Source organism: Eriocheir sinensis, chromosome 1, assembly GCF_024679095.1.
Source record: "Eriocheir sinensis breed Jianghai 21 chromosome 1, ASM2467909v1, whole genome shotgun sequence".
NCBI classification, from domain to species: domain Eukaryota; kingdom Metazoa; phylum Arthropoda; class Malacostraca; order Decapoda; family Varunidae; genus Eriocheir; species Eriocheir sinensis.
In genome coordinates this window covers 14,453,245-14,473,344 of record NC_066509.1, presented here as the reverse complement: position 1 = coordinate 14,473,344, position 20,100 = coordinate 14,453,245, and the positions used below count along the sequence as shown (strand labels likewise).

General features: G+C 42.5%; 1 pseudogene; it reads right to left on the bottom strand.

The window, feature by feature from the left end:
• Positions 1-5: 5 nt before the first annotated feature.
• LOC126999017 (WD repeat and FYVE domain-containing protein 2-like) lies at positions 6-12,780 on the bottom strand (annotated as a pseudogene).
• Positions 12,781-20,100: the final 7,320 nt, after the last annotated feature.

Genomic DNA, 20,100 nt, shown 5'->3' with positions numbered 1-20,100 from the left:
TGATCCATCATGGCTTTTATATTCCAAAAGAAGGGTCGCTCACAGTACTGGCAAATATCAGACTGGAGCCACTCTGGAGTCTGAAAATGGTATGTCCCAATGCCAATCATGAAGTGTTTGCTTGATGTGCCTCATCCACTTACATTTAAGTATTTAACATCAAATGTCAGTAAATTACAGGAATGTCATCCATTTGTCTTCTTATACTAGCTACACACTTATATATATATAAATATATATATATATATATATATATATATATATATATATATATATATATATATATATATATATATATATATATATATATATATATATATATATATATATATATGTGAAACTACATAACTTAAATTTGTTTCTTTTCTTACCTCCTGCCTGTTTGCCTTCATGTCCCAGAAGACAACGATGGCATCTTCCCCTCCTGATATTAACTGGTGACTCTTCTTGCAGTAAACTAAAGAAATTACTTTACTTCTGAAGGAAAAGAAAATATTAAATATAAATACCTTTCCACTTTCTCGGTGACACTAATGTAGGAACCCCTCCCTTCCCTATTCTTTTACATCTTTCATTCACTCCTCCCCAAATTACACTCCCTTCCATGTGTTCTCAGGATACACTCCCCCCCACCATCACTTCTTCTCTGACTTATACTGAGTGAAAGAAAAAAACAGAATCCTTACGTGTGTCCTTGAAGTTCAAAGGCTGTTCCTTTGCCTCCCCCAATGTCCCACACAATGACAGACTGGTCAAAGGAACCTGAGAATAGTAGCTGCCTTTCCACATCCCAGGCGAGAGACCGTATGGAGCCATTATGACCCTGTGAACATACAAAGATATGACTTATCATGAAATGAACACTCTACACTAAAGGCAAGACAAGGGACAGTAAAGCTCATCAGTCCATTGATGTAAACACTTATGATTCAAAAGCACATTGTACAGTCTTTCCTGGCTCCAATCAGGGTTTGAAACCAATCATGAAGACATTCATTAATGCAATCATGCAATCACTACAAAAACTTATTCCTGCCCTCTAAAGGATATCTTCCACACCATTTATGTAGAACACCTCACATAATCTTTATCTATTAAGTGTGTTAAAAGCCTTCTCAAGATTCATAAACATGAAAATACAGGTAACTCTCGATTTGCGCGAGTATTGTCCTGGAAGAGTTCGCGTAAATCAAAAACAATGTAAATCAAACAAGAGGTAGTTTTCTATCGAAAAATAAATATTCACTTCATTCAGTGGAGAGAGAGAGAGTATCCATATCACCGAGATATCCACTACACTCAGCCTCACTCGTGTGAGGAAGAAATGAGGGACACCATGAGTGACTGGTTAGTATTGGTACCGTACGAGCAGTCTGGTACCGGTATCGAAGTTGTCTGGTACCGTACCAAGCAGTCTGGTAATAACCGATAGCTGGTACCGGTACCTGCCCACCTATTACTGAGTAGCGGGCAGCGTGGGTACTGTATTGTTGTTCATGTGGCGCACAGGAAGAACTGAGCTCAGCTGTGTATTGGCGCCGTGTGAGTCCAGTTGCGTGAGACATCTGGTGGCCACTCCATAAAATATCGCGATAAGTGAAAAAAACGTAAATTAAACATTTATTTGGATTTTGACCCGGCTATTTAAAAACACGTAAACCAAACTCACAGAATCGAGAGTTACCTGTAACCTAAAAATATCCTCTAGGAAGGGATACAGAACTAATGTCAACAGGCAACCATAGTATTAGTAAAAGCTCATAATAGTTTTACATAACTACTCTTTACTGAAACAAATAACAAAAAATACTAATTCAGAGGTGACGGGATGACTCATTAACACCAGTACAAACTTCCTTGGAACAACAACTAAGTATTTACCTTGAGAACTGTAATGACCTGTGGCCCAGTCTCTTCCAGCTTGAGCATTGTTATCTGTCCTCCATAGTCTCCTACAAACACATGCCTGCTCTTGGCATCGTACTGGAGGGCGCACCACGCTGAACACTGATGGCCTCCAAGTCGCCGCCATGCTCGTGCAATGATATACAAAGAACTTATCACTGGCAGCTGAGAGAACCCACTTGGCAATGGGACAGTAGATGACGCCTGTAACTCGAATCTTGTGGCTCAAGTACTCTCGAACTTGGGTAATACTGTTGTAATCTGGAGCTGCTGTGAATTCCTGAGATAAAAGAAGATTGTTACACCCCACTCATCCCATCCAACTCCAAAACTGCACTGGGTATACAGTGTGTGTCATTGAAAGGCACCTAACCTAGCAAACATTAATGGCAAAATTCAATAACCCACCTGCTCTTGTCATTAAACCAGCCACCAGCCATTACAGTGACATTAAATCCTTGAGCTCTTACCCAACACACACCTTCAGTGCGTTTGTAGCTTGTGTTGTAACTGAATGTGTCAGTTGTTTCTGCACTTTTCTCAAGTCAGTGGCAAACTGCTCTGATCTGAAGCTTCTGCCAGTTATTATAGGAACAAAGTCTGAAACCATGGCACATAGCATTGGATTATACAAGGCTGGGCACCAAACAAAGGAAATTGTGAGGAAACTGATCCCTGGGAGCATTCTATGAGGAAATGGGTGTGGCATTTCAAAGATGGCAGCAGTGTAGCTTTGCTTACAACCAAATCACAACCTGGTGGCCCAAGAAGACTTACCCCACGAGGTTAATTAATGGTTCTTAAAAATGAGCTTAAGTCTTTATACTTTCATTAAGAAGCATCAGAGTCCAGGGGGAAGGCTTAAGATTACTAGGATGCACTCGGCGTTGCTGTGGTTAATATGCCTAGCTATGAATCCGCAGGCCTGGGTTGGGATCTCGGTCCGGGCAGTCAGTGTGCAACTCACCCAGATGTTCATCGTCCCTTTCAGACCGGTCAGTAAATGAGTACCTGGGGATACCTGGGGAAGGTATACTGTGGAAACCCAAATGTCATATGTGCCCTGTGTCCTGGGCTAATGGAGTCTTACCCACCATGTGACCAATGTGACGGAGATGAGCACTGAGGCCATGAGCAGCTATAATGTATGCCCCCAACATTACCTTTACAATATTTATACCACTACTGTCTTTGAAATGCATAAACCAGTTTCTCAGAGAATCCTTCCAAGGATCAAGTTGCTTGATTGCACCAAAGAACAAGCAGATGATAGTTCACACATAGTACACTATCCAACCCTAAAACAGCTGACACCAATACAACAATTCCTCTCTTCAAGACCTACGGTTTCGATCAACAGTGGTGGCAGCTCATCTGGAGCTGCAAAAAAGAAGAGTAAAGAATAGTGGTCTGCAGTTAGCACAGTGCAACTGCGGTGGTCGAGAGCTGCATTTTTTTTTTTTTTTCTGCTTATGGCACCGGTAGGTTTTCTTGGTGGGGCCTGATGGTCGGTCCCAGCCCATCATGGTGCAGGCAATTGTTTATTGCGGTGCCATCTTGCTTGGCTCAAGCTACCCCCTGTAACTCATCTTTGATCGTCTCTTTAGAGAGAATCTAGAGTCCGGGTTGATAAGTGGTCTTCATGACAGCATGTGAGTATCTTAGGCCACTCAGCAGTGATTGAAAAATTACGTATTTCATTTTGAAGTTATCTCAGGACTACTGCATTAAACATGGGTGTTTAGGTATTAGTCTAGAACTGGTTACCTCTAACCCCTATGAGAAGGCAAATCTAACCTTCAGGATATAGGATGCATGTTGATTTTAGGAAGACTTTTGAGAGGATAAGTGCATTCCTACCACATATAATGAGAAATATGGTATTCACTCAATGGTTACAAAACCACTGAGGGTGTGTGTTTGACATGAGCTGGACAAGATCTCACTTTTAACGTCCAATGGCTGACATAATTCAATGATGCGACAGGAGAGAAAATTAAAACTATGAGTTTTTATTTTCATCATTATAGCCTGCTATTTTGAGTGCCAGACATCAATGACATACACGATAAATGGAAAAAGAAAATTACTTAGATAATTAGTATGGGCATTCTACTTACTTCATTTAGAAAAGTTTATGATCATATAATAAAAAAACAATTTATCAGCTTTCTTAATACTACAAAATAGATTTCCATCCATAGTGAATATGACTGGCAATACAGTACATCAAATAATACTGCTATATGTATCATAAACACATTAGCTGTGACAATATTTCAGATACTTACAATTACACTTCCATTGTCAAGACCCAAAAACAAGCACCTCAGCTCAGCCAGGAAGTGGAAAGTGGTGGAATGGAAGGAAGGAAATGGCACACTAGGCCAGTACTGTCCAGAATCCCGCTGCCAAATGCGAACAGATCTGCAATAATAAGAAATCTCTGTACTAGCTGTGGATTATCTTCCTGAGTAATGATCCTTGCCCATGCCATATTAAGGGATTACTAACAGAATAAACCATGTTATTAACACTATTACAAGACGTGGATGTGACATACGCCACTATAATTGTCTGGTCAAAAAGCACAGCTTTATTGATGCGACTATCGGCCACCGGACAAAAAATTCACCAAAATTCTGTAATTCTCATTGATGTGTGATACTTGGTTTGTAGACAGGCTAGCGCATGTTGGCTCGAGGTAAGCTGATAGACCCTTCTTGCCGGGAAATTTTCCTGGGTTACTGGTGACGCGAACAGAAAATCTTTTCAGTTGACTCTGTCTAGCGGTCGCGGACGGGTTAGTGTGTGGCGGGGGGCAGGGTTAACAAAGATTTTTTTCTTTCAAGCCTAACTCATCAACTATACGTCATATAAGAAATCTGAAACTACCATTGTATAGGTAATGATCTGTTCTTTAACCCTTTCCATCTGTGACGCAGACGTCGGCGTCACAGTATGGATAGGGTCAAGAGGACTTTATTTTTTCCATATACCTTTCCAGGTATACTCAGCAGACTTATACCTCTATAGCTCCCACACTCCCCTGTCCTGTCCTTCCCCTTGTAAACTGGGACAATGATGGCTTTTGTCCAGTCCATCAATTCCTGCTGCCTTTCCATTTTTTAATCTTTTTATTGTTTGATTTACTTCTTCACATGTTATACTTTCTTCTTTATATACTCCTCCTCTACCTCCACTCAAAATTACTGCTGTTACAACCGCTGGGCCTCCATCTTCACAATTCATTAAGTTTTTGAAATATCCTCTCCATTTCTCTTTCACAGCTTCCCTGTCTTTCATAAACATCATGACAAGATAAAACTAGAATGGGGAGTGTATACTGTGAGAGATAGATACTATGCAATCATGTGTTAACCATATGCTTTCTAAACTGCCCTCTTTTGGATTCTATCCCTGTGGAGTGGAGTCTAACGGTGGAATTTTCAGTGAAGCTCTTTCCTCTTCGTCGAAGCGTCGCTTAGAGAGTGTGTTTCTGTGAAGAGATATTATCAAACGCTAGTTTCTTTTCCCCCTTCGAAGCAATCTTTCTGTGTAGTGTTGGTACTACTGCAAATCAAACAAACGTTGAAAACCGAAACATTAATGCATTTTAGGTACATTTCTATAATGGAAAATATTGTGTGGCAAGTACTTATGTAAGCAGTGCTTGATACAGTGACATACACTATATATAGCAGAAAATTAATATTGATGGGTTTTATTGGTTGGTACCCGTGGCGATGTTTGCTTCGCTCTGATATCGTCCCGTTACCTGTGGGCGGAGCTTAGGAGACCTTGTTAGAATAAACTGCTTTTATTTTCTTTATTCTCCTCCTGTTCCATGAGACATCTCTTTCTCCCTTCGTTATTTCTCCCTTGTAAATATATTTTTAACTAGCCTTAGAGCTCCTATCAGTGGGTGAAAAATGGTATCATCTATATTGCTGAGCTTTGCTAAGCTCCACCCACAGGTGACGTCACGAGTTTGGAGATTGGCTGTGGGAAGCCCAGCACAGAGTAGCACATACCACCACATATTCATACAGACTTGTGAAACATTCGCCAGGAGGCAGAAGCCTAGCTGTCAATCCGTCACTTTTAAATTTGTCCCAGCAATCTTCATGCTTATGGTTTGAAGTGCCAGCCCTACAAATGCTTAAAAAGGAGAACTGTTGTGAATAGTTGAGTCTGAAGGGCGGGGCGTCCTGGCTGGGAGGTGCGTTCCAGTGTTGGCTTAAATTATCATAGGAACCGTGAAGTCTTGAATAAACAGAAAAAAACAAAATTTCTCGCATTGTATGACTTTTTATATAAGGCCTAGAAAATTTAAATTGTTCTTATACCCAATTAATAATACAGCAACATGGAAAAATGTTGTAATAAAGCATTGAATGTGCGAAGATATTAGCGAAGAGCGGGCCTTCACCTCCTCTTCGTCAAGAGAGGAAATTAGTTCATTTCTTTCCCGCTTGCCGCTTCGTGCGCTGCATCAAAGACACTCCTCGTCACTGAGCATACCGTTTGGTCCACGAAGCCTCGTTTCCTCACGGGAAGAGGGAGGAGATAGATTGAGAATTCCAGCGTAAGGCTCTTCGTCTCATCAGTTCTCCTCCTCTTACTGTTGGTCTTCTACCTCTTAAATTCCGTCGCGATGTTGCCTCTCTATCTTCTATCGATATTTTCATGCTGACTGCTTTTCTGAACTTGCTAACTGCATGCCTCTCCCCCCCCCTGCGGCCTCGCCTCACATGACTTTCTGATCAAGCTCATCCCTATACTGTCCAAACCCATTATGCAAGAGTTAACCAGCATCTTCACTCTTTCATCCCTCATGCTGGTAAACTCTGGAACGATCTTCCCTCATCTGTATTTCCTCCTGCCTACGACTTGAACTCTTTCAAGAGGAGGGTATCAGGACACCTCTCCTCCTGAAACTGCTTTCTCTTTTTGGCCACTCTACTCTATTTAGGAGCAGTAAGTAGCAGGCTTTTTTTTCATATTGTTCTCTTTTTTTTTATGCTCTTGCAATCTCCTCTTCTGTAAAAAAAAAAAAAAAAAAAAAAAAAAAAAAAAAAAGTCAAAGATACTGCCATCTTGAGGCCAACTGCACTGCCAAGAACAATGAAGAAGCCCCAAAATGTTACAAGTGCACTGGTGATCATAAATCAAGAGACTGCTCCATGGCTGAAAGGAAATGCATAAATTGTGTGAGGTACAAGAAGCCTGAAATCAACCACTCAGCGAATGACCAGTGTTGTGTAGTTCTTCAAATTGAAATTGAGAGAATTCGTAACATAACCGATCATGTCCATTAATTGGTGTATGAGACTCGAAGATAGATTTAGTGTGTCAAATGTTCAGTGTGTTTGAAATGATTGTTGGACATTAAATTATGATAATATAAAGGAAATGTCAAATGAATGGAAAATGAAACAATGGATATTTGTGATACTTTAAAAAGGAAATGTATTGTGATTAGCACGAACCAAAAACATGGCCAAGTGACTATAATGATGCCAAGTTTATTAAAAGGACATCAGTAGGTTATCCATGAAAGCAATTAAGACTCACTCACTCACTACAACGCTAGAATAAGTGCATATCGAGGATTATTATTGAGGCTAACATCATTATTGCTGACGGCTCTGTGGAGCGCTGCGCTGACAGTGGAGTGGGGCCAGAAACCTCATCAACGGTAACGGTAATGGTAACACTAAGCTCGGCTTAATCAAACAGTTCACCAAAGCTCTGGACAAGGATGGTGGCTGCTTCACTTACTTGTGCCACGCCCAGGATTGACCATGGAGAAGTTGAAAGCTGGCATCTTTGACTGTCCTCAACTCCTTCAGCTCATCAGAGATCCAGAGTTTGAATACTCAATGACGAAGTGGAACTGGAAGTGTGGAAGCTTTTGTTCTGTCGTGAAGAACTTTATTGGCAACAAGAAGGCCAGAACTACACAGAACTTGTCACCAATAAGCTGACTGTTTTCAGAAACCTTGGATGCAACATGAGCATCAAATGAATACTTATTCTCACATATGGATCGGTTTCCTGAGAATCTGGGATCAAAGAGCAACGAGCAGGGGGAGAGATTCCATCAGGACATGAAAGAGATGGAGACGAGGTATCAGGGATGGTGGGATGCAGTCATGATGGCTGATTACTGTTGGACTCTGAAGAGAGACATCCCTACCGCTGAGCATTCTCGGAGTTTGAAGAAGGAAGATCATGCCCTGAATTTTGAACAATGATGACCTAATATCCAATTTCATATGTATGTACTTTTTATCAATGTCTACTATTCAATGTATACTTATTAATTTTTATAACATTTAATTCATGAATTGTGTTAGAAAATGATTTCATTTATCTTAAAAACCTATTTCGGATGAGAAATATTAACTAAAATCAACCGAAAATGTCACAAAAATGTAATTAATTTAGTTATAAGATCGATTTTAAAAATCGACTTAGCACAAAAACCTGACCTGATTGAGAGAAACGGTGTCATTTTCGAATTCAGCGTGCAATTTTTGTCCTAAATCAGTTGAAAACTTAGACAACTTACAAAATTTATTTTTGTAACCCAGTGTAATCTAACATACAAGTTTATCAGTAAGTTTTCCTACCGCCCCAAATACTTCTTCTGTTTACTCGTGGTGAGTTTTGATGAAATCTACACACTTACATAGTAGGCTGTACATGTCTTGTTATTAAAGAAGTGTGAGGGATCAAGGCGGGCGTGGAACATTTCTTCTTAGCTTTTACGGAATAAAGACAAGGAAATGCAGGTGTTTTATATTAAAACCTGTACAGACATCCTTAGTGTATATACTGCAGCAGTTGAATAACTAAAAACATATGATATGTGGAAGAAATACTGTAAGGCAGACCAGCTCATTCACGCAGACTATCTGGGAACGAGAAATGCAATGTTTTGGGTGGAATTGCTGGCTTCTGCCCACCGCTAAGCTCCGGCACCCTCACCCCACTCGCTTCACCTCACAGTAAAGAGCAACCCTGAGCCATTCCATGTATTATTCCTCCAAGGGTTGACCTGCCATCTGGTGGTCTTCTTGGAACCTCTGTACAGATCCAATCCGGCGGATTATGGAGTTCAGCGAGGCTTAAGTGGCATTTTTCTTTACACCAAACTATAGTAACTTATCAGAGTTATAATGGTCACTATTATGTTTACACAAACAGATCTGAGGGTTGTACTTTATTCATGTCATTATATTGAACATCGTTGGCAAAATAACAGCATTCAACGATATATCCTACAATACTCCATCCAGTGATTCATAGGAATGCATCAATGCGGATTCATGGGTAAATATTTCCAAAACGCAAGAAAAGAGGAGGTAAACAAGTAATGAGATTTGTTGCAGCAAAATTGTGTTCTATCACTGTTACTTTGGGTGGCAAATTTCTACACTGTAAAGTATCCTGTATACTTGATCATGTATTTCAACCATACTTTTGAATGCAACAATTGGTTTGGTGGTTGTGGTGGTGGTGGAGGAAACTTGTTGTGGCGCATGGAGCTTGGAACTTGAACTTGAACCTGTGCCATTGGCTATTATTCATTTTACTTTCCCCTTCCATAAGCTTTCGCCATTTAGCGGTTCCCTTTCCATGCCGCTTTCCCTCTTGACATGGATGCCAAGCTTATTGAAATGCACACCAGTAACCTTCATGCGTAAGTAAATCAAGACTCACTCATTCACTACTACATTACAAACTTGAGTGCATTGAGGATTCCATTTGAGGCTAATATCATTATATTTTTGATGGCCCCACTGAGCTTTCATTGCTACGCTAAGGCAGAGCTGGGCCTGAAACCTCTATTTCAACAATGTTAAACGGTAATGTGCTTTAGCAAGAACTCATGAAGGAAGATTCATGGTGTAAAATAAGGCAGTATTCTCTTGTATTATTCTAGTGCTCGCCCATACTCACCCCCTCAAGTGAACCAAAAATATGGCTAGGGGCCATTGAGGACTTCTGGGAATGTGGTGGTAAACATGAACATGCGCCGTGTAAATGCATAGTCTTTGAGTTATGAGGGGTTGAAAATACCCCAGATGTAGGGAAATTCCTTTACTAATTACTTTTAGATATAGGGAAATTTCATACATTTCGCTTTTTTTTGTTACAACGCATTTTAAAACCAAATTTCTTAAATTTCACTTTTACTCTCCATACCAAAAGTGGTCTTCGAGGGCGAAGCCTGCTGTTACAAGCAATAAGATCATAATGAAGCATCTAAATGGTGGTAATTTACGCTAGGAATCTTCGGTGCAAAACCGCTATATACTTACTCATGTATTTACTTACTTGTAGTATGTACTTACGTACGCTCGTGGATAGCAGGTGGTTCAAACTAGGTTGGCATTGTGTTCAATGTCCCAGTTAGCTGTTCAAGGCTGTTCGTTGGGGGTTAAACTTTAAGAGGGGGGTCCAGGGGAGGTGCAGCCCCACTTCTGGTTAGTAGAATGAGAGGGGCAAAGCCTGGCAGCAGGTCAAGCAGAAAGTTCTGCTGGAGTAGTTTAAATATGCTCTCACCCAAATACCCCGTTAACGCTGGTCCCCCAAGATCGCTAGAAGGGGATTAATTCGCTTCTTTACTTCTAAGTACTTTTTTTTTAACTATGATATATTATGGAGGCGTGATTATCGTAATTCTGGAGGTGCGGAGTCAATACCCCACACAACCACCTTGTATACTGGGAATAATGCAACTCAAGTGAAGCAGATCTCATGAAAAATGTGGTCAGTAAGGATTCACGTGTTCGAACAGCCGGCAGGAGGTTCCCGAGAGCCTGCACTTCCTGTAGAACCTGCAGCACTGCTTTATATTTAAGGCGTAGTGGTGTTGGACGGACTCACGTGGGTGTTTGGGTACCACGGATTCTACTTGGAGGACAGAAACCTTATGGCGAGGTGACAACCTCACTAGAGAGGGCATGAGGTGGTGGTGGTAGGCGGTTTATGTGAGCACAGATGGCCTCCAACGCCACGCCAGATGGTGAGGTGAGCATCGCTTGGTGGGTCTCACACGCTTTCTCCCAAAACAAAGCTTGAGGATCCAGTGGTGCGTGAGTTTCGGTGATGGGAAACACTCAAATTGCCTCTAGCAAACACTTATTTTAGTGGTGGTGAGAGGAAAAATCCCTACGGTATTTATGGAATTCTCCCTAGATCTAGGGAGTCTTTTATCCCCCCCACTAAAAAAAAAATAATGATCATTGCTATCGGATTTTGTGTCCCCACCTGAAACTCTCCTGCATTCCCCACCAGGTCCCCAGTAGGTCTTGTATGGGGTGGAGGGGAGGAGTATGGGGCAAGTTACTCAGAATTTTACCAGATTCTTCAAGCAGCAGTTCATCTGAACAGGAGTGCATGAAAAAAGCTGCTGTGGGCTGGGGAGAGGTTGCCAGATGCATGAGAATACATAGGTATGTGTATAATTGATCTATATTCATTGAAAATAATATACCTAGGTAACAAAATGATTCCTGCCACTCCGCATTCAGTGACTGGCTTGCCACGCCGCACTTTATTAGGCATTTAAACTCAGGCTTGGCAGTGATGACGTAAATTTGCTGAAAAAATAAAATATTTATTTGAGGAACTCTATCCATAGACAGTCATGCCAGTGTTTAGCTTATTTTTTTTTGTATTATTCTAAATCGATATTTTTAAAATAGGTGTTGGATCCTCCTCTTAATGTGATGAGCCACTAGGGCAAATGGGTAACAATACAGCATTACCCACCAACTGCAGCACCAGGCATTCTTCTGAGGTTTTGTGAAGAAAATCAATTGTTGCTAGCACTTGCAAATGAGTGAATTGGAAAATTATAGATTTTCAATTAGGGGGAAACTCATCCCTCCTTGCCCTCCCTCTCTGATGGACCATGGCTATGCTATACTTACTAGACATGAAAAATTGACAAAGACTCTCTTGTGTCAAAGCAAAAGCAAATTTATGTAAAAGGTGCTTATGTTTTGCTCCTGAGCACTGTTAGGGAGTAGCTGTAAAGGAGCATCAAGGCTGTCATTACATTAGCCTCCAGACAAAGCTGAGGGGAAAGGCTGATACTTTCACAGTACTGCCTGGTTCAAGCTACTTTCTCTTCTCCATCCCTAATTATTACCCACACACAACTCCCCAACCCTCTCTGCCTAAATATTTCAGCAAGATAGAGGTGTTACATGAATAAATGGATGTCAATGAATCTTGAGGTTCCTGCAGAACACATAATTATCATCACTGGCAGAGATAAAAGAAGGCAAGAAAACAAGAAGCAAGAAAGCAAAAGAGAGAAAGCAAGTGTCAAATAAATGATATGGATGAAGCTTGAGGTTCCTGCAGTACAGTTACAGTACACACTTATCATCGCTGGCGGGGATGACACGAGGCAAGGTGAAAAAAAGCAAGAGACAAGGCAAGTGTCAAGTGATGGCTGTGGGTGACGACTGGCAGGAAGTTACTTATCGTCGCTGACGGAGTAAAAGATAGCAAGAAGCAAGAAAACAAGCAAGAAAGTGCCAAGCGTCAAATAAATGGATAGGAGATGAGAAGCCTGAGGTCCCTGCAGTACATACACACTTATCATGAAATGAGGCAGGGGGAAGCAGGAGACAAGGCAAAGCGTCAGGCAATGGCTGGGGTGGACGACGGGCAGGGACTCACTTATCATCGCTGACGGAATGACCTCCCTGCCGCCATTGATCAGGGAGGCAGCGTTTATATCGTCCCGGACTGCCCTCCACCTTGGACACCAGCACTGGCTTGTCAGCGGCGGGCCGTCCTGGGCAGGCTGGGCACCATGCGAGAAGGCTTGATCTCGGCCGCCATTCCTCCTGGTCATAGGATGGGAGGCAACAAATATCAAGTGGCGGCACCCACTGACTCTTTCTTTCTCTTGATCTTTGATGTCACAGGTGACTGATCTAATCTCATATGTTTTCAGGGCTAGCCTTGCAAACGGCTTTCCACCTGACGTTTCTTCTTTTCACCTTCACTTGTTGCTGATCGTCATCTGTTCCATATATGCCGTCACACGAAATAATCACCTTTGTCGCATGTTATTATTTGACCGTGTCAAATATATATATATATATATATATATATATATATATATATATATATATATATATATATATATATATATATATATATATATATATATATATATATATATATATACATATATATAGTATGTATGATATATGTTTTGTTTTCAAAAATACTATTTCATTGCATTGGGAAGGAGCAAATGTCTGCAATTTACTAAAAATAGAAGACGAAGTTCACAATTGCTAAGTCTTTGTACCATTTTTTCCGTTCAAAACGTATCATCGATCATATAAAATTGGATTTGTCCTAAATTCGTAAAACCATTGATATGTTACATCTCTTAATTCTGAATGGTGAAGTTTCTCTTAATTTGGTTGTAGAAGCCCAAAGCATTCTGTTCACTTCTGTTTGCAGCGTCAATGCAATGCTGTGAGAATTTGAGGTTTGATGCGTAATCGAATCGTTTATTTTTGTTCAACTTTGAAGAACGTGACACTTACAAAGAGCATCTATCATCTATCAGACCAAGCTGAAATTTTCAACTTTTGAGGCTTTTGTCTGTCTTATGCCTGCTATATTATACGGCTGCTCAGGCCCGTCCGTCGAGGAAAACGGGCGCTGAGGTAATCTGTGTGTATGGGGAGGGTTTTTCATCCAACCACAGGCCTGTCGCAGCGCGGCGGCCAGATGGAAAATAGCTACAAGTACTCAATTTTACAGTTGAGCTCGAGTCCAAGTGTGAGTACTTTTGTACTGTACGCGAATCCTTCTTTTGCTTATGACAAATGGCAAACTCAGTGCATTTCATTTGGGCGCACTGAGACGTCATATTTATGAAAAATATATTTCAATTCAGCGCCATAGTGAACTCTTTGGGCGCCAAGTGAAATAAAGCAAAAGTAAAATACCATAAAAAAAAATCTCTGTTTACACATCCAGTATGGGTGAAGTTTGGCAGCTAATCAAGGAATATAGTACCTGGTTATTTTTTATATTCGAACTTGTGGAGCTGTTCATAAAGGTCCATCCTTGTCTTTGTGCCGTCCGTTTAATAGGTACAGAAGCATTGATTCCCTGATTTTGATGTGGCTGCGACGGTCAATTTTGCAGAACATCGAGAAAGATAAATAGTGAGATGCTGAGGGTAGAACTGCTGGCTGAAATGAGAGGAAGAACTTCCACCCATTGTTCTTTTCCTCCCAAAATGAATTAGAGCCGGCAACTGCCAGCCCTTATTTGCTCCTGGAGCCGCCTCACATGACCTCAGTGTCATCTCAGCTCAGGGTCCGGGGCCACCTGGCCTCCCCAAGGCCCAAGCTAGGGTATTACATTGCGGCCTCATTCTGGACGTGACTCTCACCCCAGGGCCCAGGTCACTGACCTTTTTTTTTGCTTTTGACAATGGCAAACTCAGTGCATTTCATTTGGGCTTTGATACACCTTGTTAATCCTCACTCTGGCCTCACCTCCACCCAGGCAGGTTATCAAACACCACACCTGCCACACATTTGCATTTTTTGGTTGTACCAAAAGTACTCGTAAAAATGTCGAGTTCTAAAGTCTGAGTACGAATACAAGACAGCAGTAAGGCACTTTTGACCCGAGCAAGTGTACATACAAGTACATGACAATGTGTACTAAATTAAGCATGAGTGCGAGTACGAGTAATGAATACATGTACTGGACCCAAGCCTGTGTGTAGAGGCGTGAGGCGCGGCCCGCTACCTCGGCTAAAGACCTCGCTGCTGTCACTCCTATTGACAATATCATTTTGGAGTTTTATCGTGATATTTGGGATTTTTTTATCATGTTGACAACATTATTTAATCGAACTTTATTTTGTTCCAGCTTGAAGGACCTGGCACTTATTTTACATTAAAGGGCATTCCCATCTATCGTAAACCAAGTTGGAAATTTTATGCAAATCCTCTTGGAGGCTTTGTCTATCACCGTCAGTGAGAATCGAGTTACCAATCTTTGTGTCAATTGCAAATTTACTAATGAAATTATTGATTCAACATTCACATCGTTGATGTAAATAATGAATAGCACTGGCCAAGAATCCGATTCTGGCCGAGGGACGCCACTAGTTCGGCCCCACTCTGAGTTATGTCTGTCGATCACCACCCTTTGTTGGCGGAGACGAAACTGAGCGCCTAACCTCAAAGGAAACAAAAACATAGGAGAAAGGAGATATGAAATTTACCTCTCATTGATCTACACATTCCAACTCTCGGCACATTGACTCCACCTCCAAACGTAAGTCACCACCCAGCAGAGCTCTTAGAAGTCTCGGAAACGGGCGTGGTACCACTATAAAGATTGTAGGCGCACTTTTTGGCAGGTAACTTATGAGGCTATGGTGCTCATATTCATTTTAACATAGTGAATAATAAACTAAAGAGACTACCTATTCTCTCTCTCAGGTACAATGCGAAAATCCTTGACCAGCACTCTAATCCTTCTTCCATACGTACGTTAGGTACAAAACGTTATGTTCCATCAGTGGGTCCAGTCAAATTGCCCAATGGCCAGCTGACTGGTGAAAGAAACGAGTCCCGTCACTGGAAAGAAAAAGTCCTACGTCCTCGAATGAACACGCATGCAAAGTGGAAGGAATCCAATGGTTTCATGTTTTTTAAAGTCTCAGTCTTCTGCGGCTCAGTCGGACACTCCTGCGACAGCATATATAACACGGTAGACTTCACTCATGTTAACGTTCAAAACCTGGAAGCAATACATCTAGATACCAAAATGAGGAGTGATGCCCATCCTGATTATGTGCTAGAAATTGAGATCGTCAACCCCATAAACCCGAGAAAGTCATACTGCTGGCCGTACATTATTCATGTCGTTATAATGAACTTTGTTGGCAAATAAGAGCATTCAACGATACACTCCATTCAGATTTATAGGAATGCATCACTGCGGAGTCATAAAATATTTCCTTCCACAGGAAAAGAGAAGTTAAACAACCAAACAAAATTTTGACAAGTGTGTGTGTGCTGTGTGTGTGCATGTGTGTCTCTCAATGTGTAGGTTGTTTACACTGCTGCAAAATATATCAATACGCTCCCGGCAATAATAAGTGTTAATAATTTATAATAATAAATTAATGATACATAATAATAATAATAGCATCTTAAAGTATTAATAATATATTAAACTTTAAAAGAACAACATATAAAAAAATACATAAATATTATATTCTATACAGTAGCTATGAAAATGTGATTTCAAATATTAACGAAAAACTTGTAAGAAATATAATTTGACAAAGTCCGCATGCATAATTTTTTTGTAGTTCCAGATGGCAGGTCGAGTTCAGTAAGGGACCACATTAGTTTGTAAAAAAATGATACTACTTGAAACAATACACTGATTAATTTTAAAGGATTAGGTGTCAAAATAGATACATTACAAGCCCTTTGAATTTTATAATCCTTCGCGGCACCACTAACGCACAGCACTTGCATTATCTGTCTATATAATCTAACCCGTGGCTGTTATAAGGCTGCTAGAGAGCACCGACTCATGTCTTGACCCGGTGAGGTCAGGACACACAGGAAATTCATTATCCTCCTGAAGTAATATAGGTATGCAAGGTAATGGTTATTTCCTTTGTGGGAAAAATATTTCACACAACTAAAAATCATTCCATATTGCTGATACGGCTTGTATTCATCAATCATTTTAAAGGCAACCATGAGACTTTCGGCAGGAGACTCAAACATGGAGCTGAGGTTTTGGGGTGGAGGGAAACATGGAGTTGAGGTTCTAGAGTGGAGGAAACATGAGTTGAGGTTCTGGAGTGGAGGGAAACATGGAGTTGAGGTTCTGGAGTGGAGGGAAACATGGAGTTGAGGTTCTGGGTGGAGGGAAACATGGAAGTGAGGTTCTAGGGTGGAGGGAAACATGGAGTTGAGGTTCTGGAGTGGAGGGAAACATGGAGTTGAGGTTCTGGAGGAGGGAAACATGGAGTTGAGGTTCTGGAGGGAAACATGGAGTTGAGGTTCTGGAGTGGAAAACATGGAGTTGAGGTTCAGGAATGGAGGGAAACATGGAGTTGAGGTTCAGGACTGGAGGGAAACATGGAGTTGAGGTTCAGGAGTGGAGGGAAACATGGAGTTGAGGTTCAGGAATGGAGGGAAACATGGAGTTGAGGTTCTGGGGTGGAGGGAAACATGGAGTTGAGGTTCAGGAATGGAGGAAACATGGAGTTGAGGTTCTGGAGTGGAGGGAAACATGGAGTTGAGGTTCAGGAATGGAGGGAAACATGGAGTTGAGGTTCTGGGGTGGAGGGAAACATGGAGTTGAGGTTCAGGAATGGAGGAAACATGGAGTTGAGGTTCTGGAGTGGAGGGAAACATGGAGTTGAGGTTCAGGAATGGAGGAAACATGGAGTTGAGGTTCTGGGGTGGAGGAAACATGGAAGTGAGGTTCTAGGTGGAGGGAAACATGGAGTTGAGGTTCTGGAGTGTAGGGAAACATGGAGTTGAGGTTCAGGAATGGAGGAAACATGGAGTTGAGGTTCTGGGGTGGAGGGAAACATGGAAGTGAAATGTTTTTGAGGGAAACATGGAGGAGGTTCTGGAGTGGAGGGAAACATGGAGTTGAGGTTCTGGAGTGGAGGGAAACATGGAGTTGAGGTTCTGGAGTGAGGAAGGCTGCTGAGAGCATGACTCATGTCTGGAGTGAGGGGAAACATGGAGTTGAGGTTCTGGAGTGGAGGGAAACATGGAGTTGAGGTTCAGGAGTGGAGGGAAACATGGAGTTGAGGTTCAGGAATGGAGGAAACATGGAGTTGAGGTTCTGGAGGAGGGAAACATGGAGTTGAGGTTCTGGAGTGGAGGGAAACATGGAGTTGAGGTTCACCAATCATGGAGGGAAACATGGAGTTGAGGTTCAGGAGAGGAAACATGGAGCTGAGGTTTTGGGGTGGAGGGAAACATGGAGTTGAGGTTCTAGAGTGGAGGGAAACATGGAGTTGAGGTTCTGGGGTGGAGGGAAAGATGGAAGTGAGGTTCTAGGGTGGAGGGAAACATGGAGTTGAGGTTCTGGGGTAGAGGGAAAGATGGAGTTGAGGTTCTGGGGTGGAGGGAAACATGGAGTTGAGGTTCTGGGGTGGAGGGAAAGATGGAGTTGAGGTTCTGGGGTGGAGGGAAACATGGAGTTGAGGTTCTGGGGTGGACGGAAACATGGAGTTGAGGTTCTGGAGTGGAGGGAAACATGGAGTTGAGGTTCTGGGGTGGAGGGAAACATGGAATCAAGGTTCTGGGATGGAGGGAAACATGGAGTTAAGGTTCTGGGGTGGAGGGAAACATTGAGTTACGGTTCTGGGGTGGAGGGAAACACTGAGTTGAGGTTCTGGGGTGGAGGGAAACATTGAGTTACGGTTCTGGGGTGGAGGGAAACATGGAGTTAAGGTTCTGGGGTGGAGGGAAACATTGAGTTACGGTTCTGGGGTGGAGGGAAACATGGAGTTAAGGTTCTGGGGTGGAGGGAAACATGGAGTTAAGGTTCTGGGGTGGAGGGAAACATTGAGTTACGGTTCTGGGGTGGAGGGAAACACTGAGTTGAGGTTCTGGGGTGGAGGGAAACACTGAGTTGAGGTTCTGGGGTGGAGGGAAACATGGAGTTAAGGTTCTGGGGTGGAGGGAAACAGTGAGTTTAGGTTCTGGGGTGGAGGGAAACACTGAGTTAAGGTTCTGGGGTGGAGGGAAACATGGAGTTAAGGTTCTGGGGTGGAGGGAAACATGGAGTTAAGGTTCTGGGGTGGAGGGAAACATTGAGTTAAGGTTCTGGGGTGGAGGGAAACATGGAGTTAAGGTTCTGGGGTGGAGGGAAACACTGAGTTAAGGTTCTGGGGTGGAGGGAAACATGGAGTTAAGGTTCTGGGGTGGAGGGAAACATGGAGTTAAGGTTCTGGGGTGGAGGGAAACATGGAGTTAAGGTTCTGGGGTGGAGGGAAACATGGAGTTAAGGTTCTGGTGTGGAGGGAAACATGGAGTTAAGGTTCTGGGGTGGAGGGAAACATGGAGTTAAGCTTCTGGGGTGGAGGGAAACATGAATGATCTCCCGTATTGCAACAAGATCAATAGGAGTTCTTCTTTTCAATACCTGTCCACAGCAGATATTGACACACACACACACACACACACACACACACACACACGCTCCGTTCCGGTAACTCAGTGGTAAAGTTCTGCGCTTCCAGGCTTCACGGTCCGTCAGGCAAGGGTTCGAGCCCCGCTCAGGCAGGGATTTTTCCAATGACGAGGACGGTTTTTGTTCCCCCTTGAGCTGACTCTTGACTGCTCTTCTGAACTTGCTAACTGCATGCCTCCCCCCCTCATGCTGCCCCGCTGCACACGACTTTCTACTCAAGCTCATCCCTTTACCGTCTAAATCCCTTACGCACGAGTTAACCGGCGTCTTCACTCTTTCATCCCTCACGCTGGTAATTTCTGGAACGATCTTCCTTCATCTGTATTTCTTCCTGCCTACGACTTGAACTCATTGAAGAGGAAGGTATCAGGACACCTCTTCTCACGTAATTGACTGCTCTTTCGGCCACCTCTTCGGATTCTTTACAGGAGCAGCGAGTAGCGGGCTTTTTTATTTTTTATTGTAGTTTCCTTTTTTTTGCCCTTGTGCTGTCTCCTTTGCTCTAAAAAAAAGGAAAATGAGGTGTGTGGTGTGTAAAGGTCCCAGCAATACCCATAGATCGACTAATGAACCTTGCTTTAATCGGGAGGGTACATGCTGGCGATGATGAATCTCGGTGAGGCCGAGTGGCCGAGTGGTTAGCGTGCGGGCGTGGTGAGTCCGAGGACTTAGCATGGACTAGGTTCGAGTCCCCACCGAAAAACGCTGATTTTTCAAATCACAGCCGAGTGGGGGAAGATTACCCACATGCTATCCGGATCTTCAATCAACCTGAACTTCAGCGATTTCGGTCAAGACGAGCATCGGAGGGGAGCATGGGCCTAGCAAGAGTTATACATCACGGCAGCCACTATAAAGAAAATTAGTCTGCGCCACTAACAGGTTGCGGCCGTCCATAAGGCCCCTCAAAAAAAGTCTATCGGCTCAACA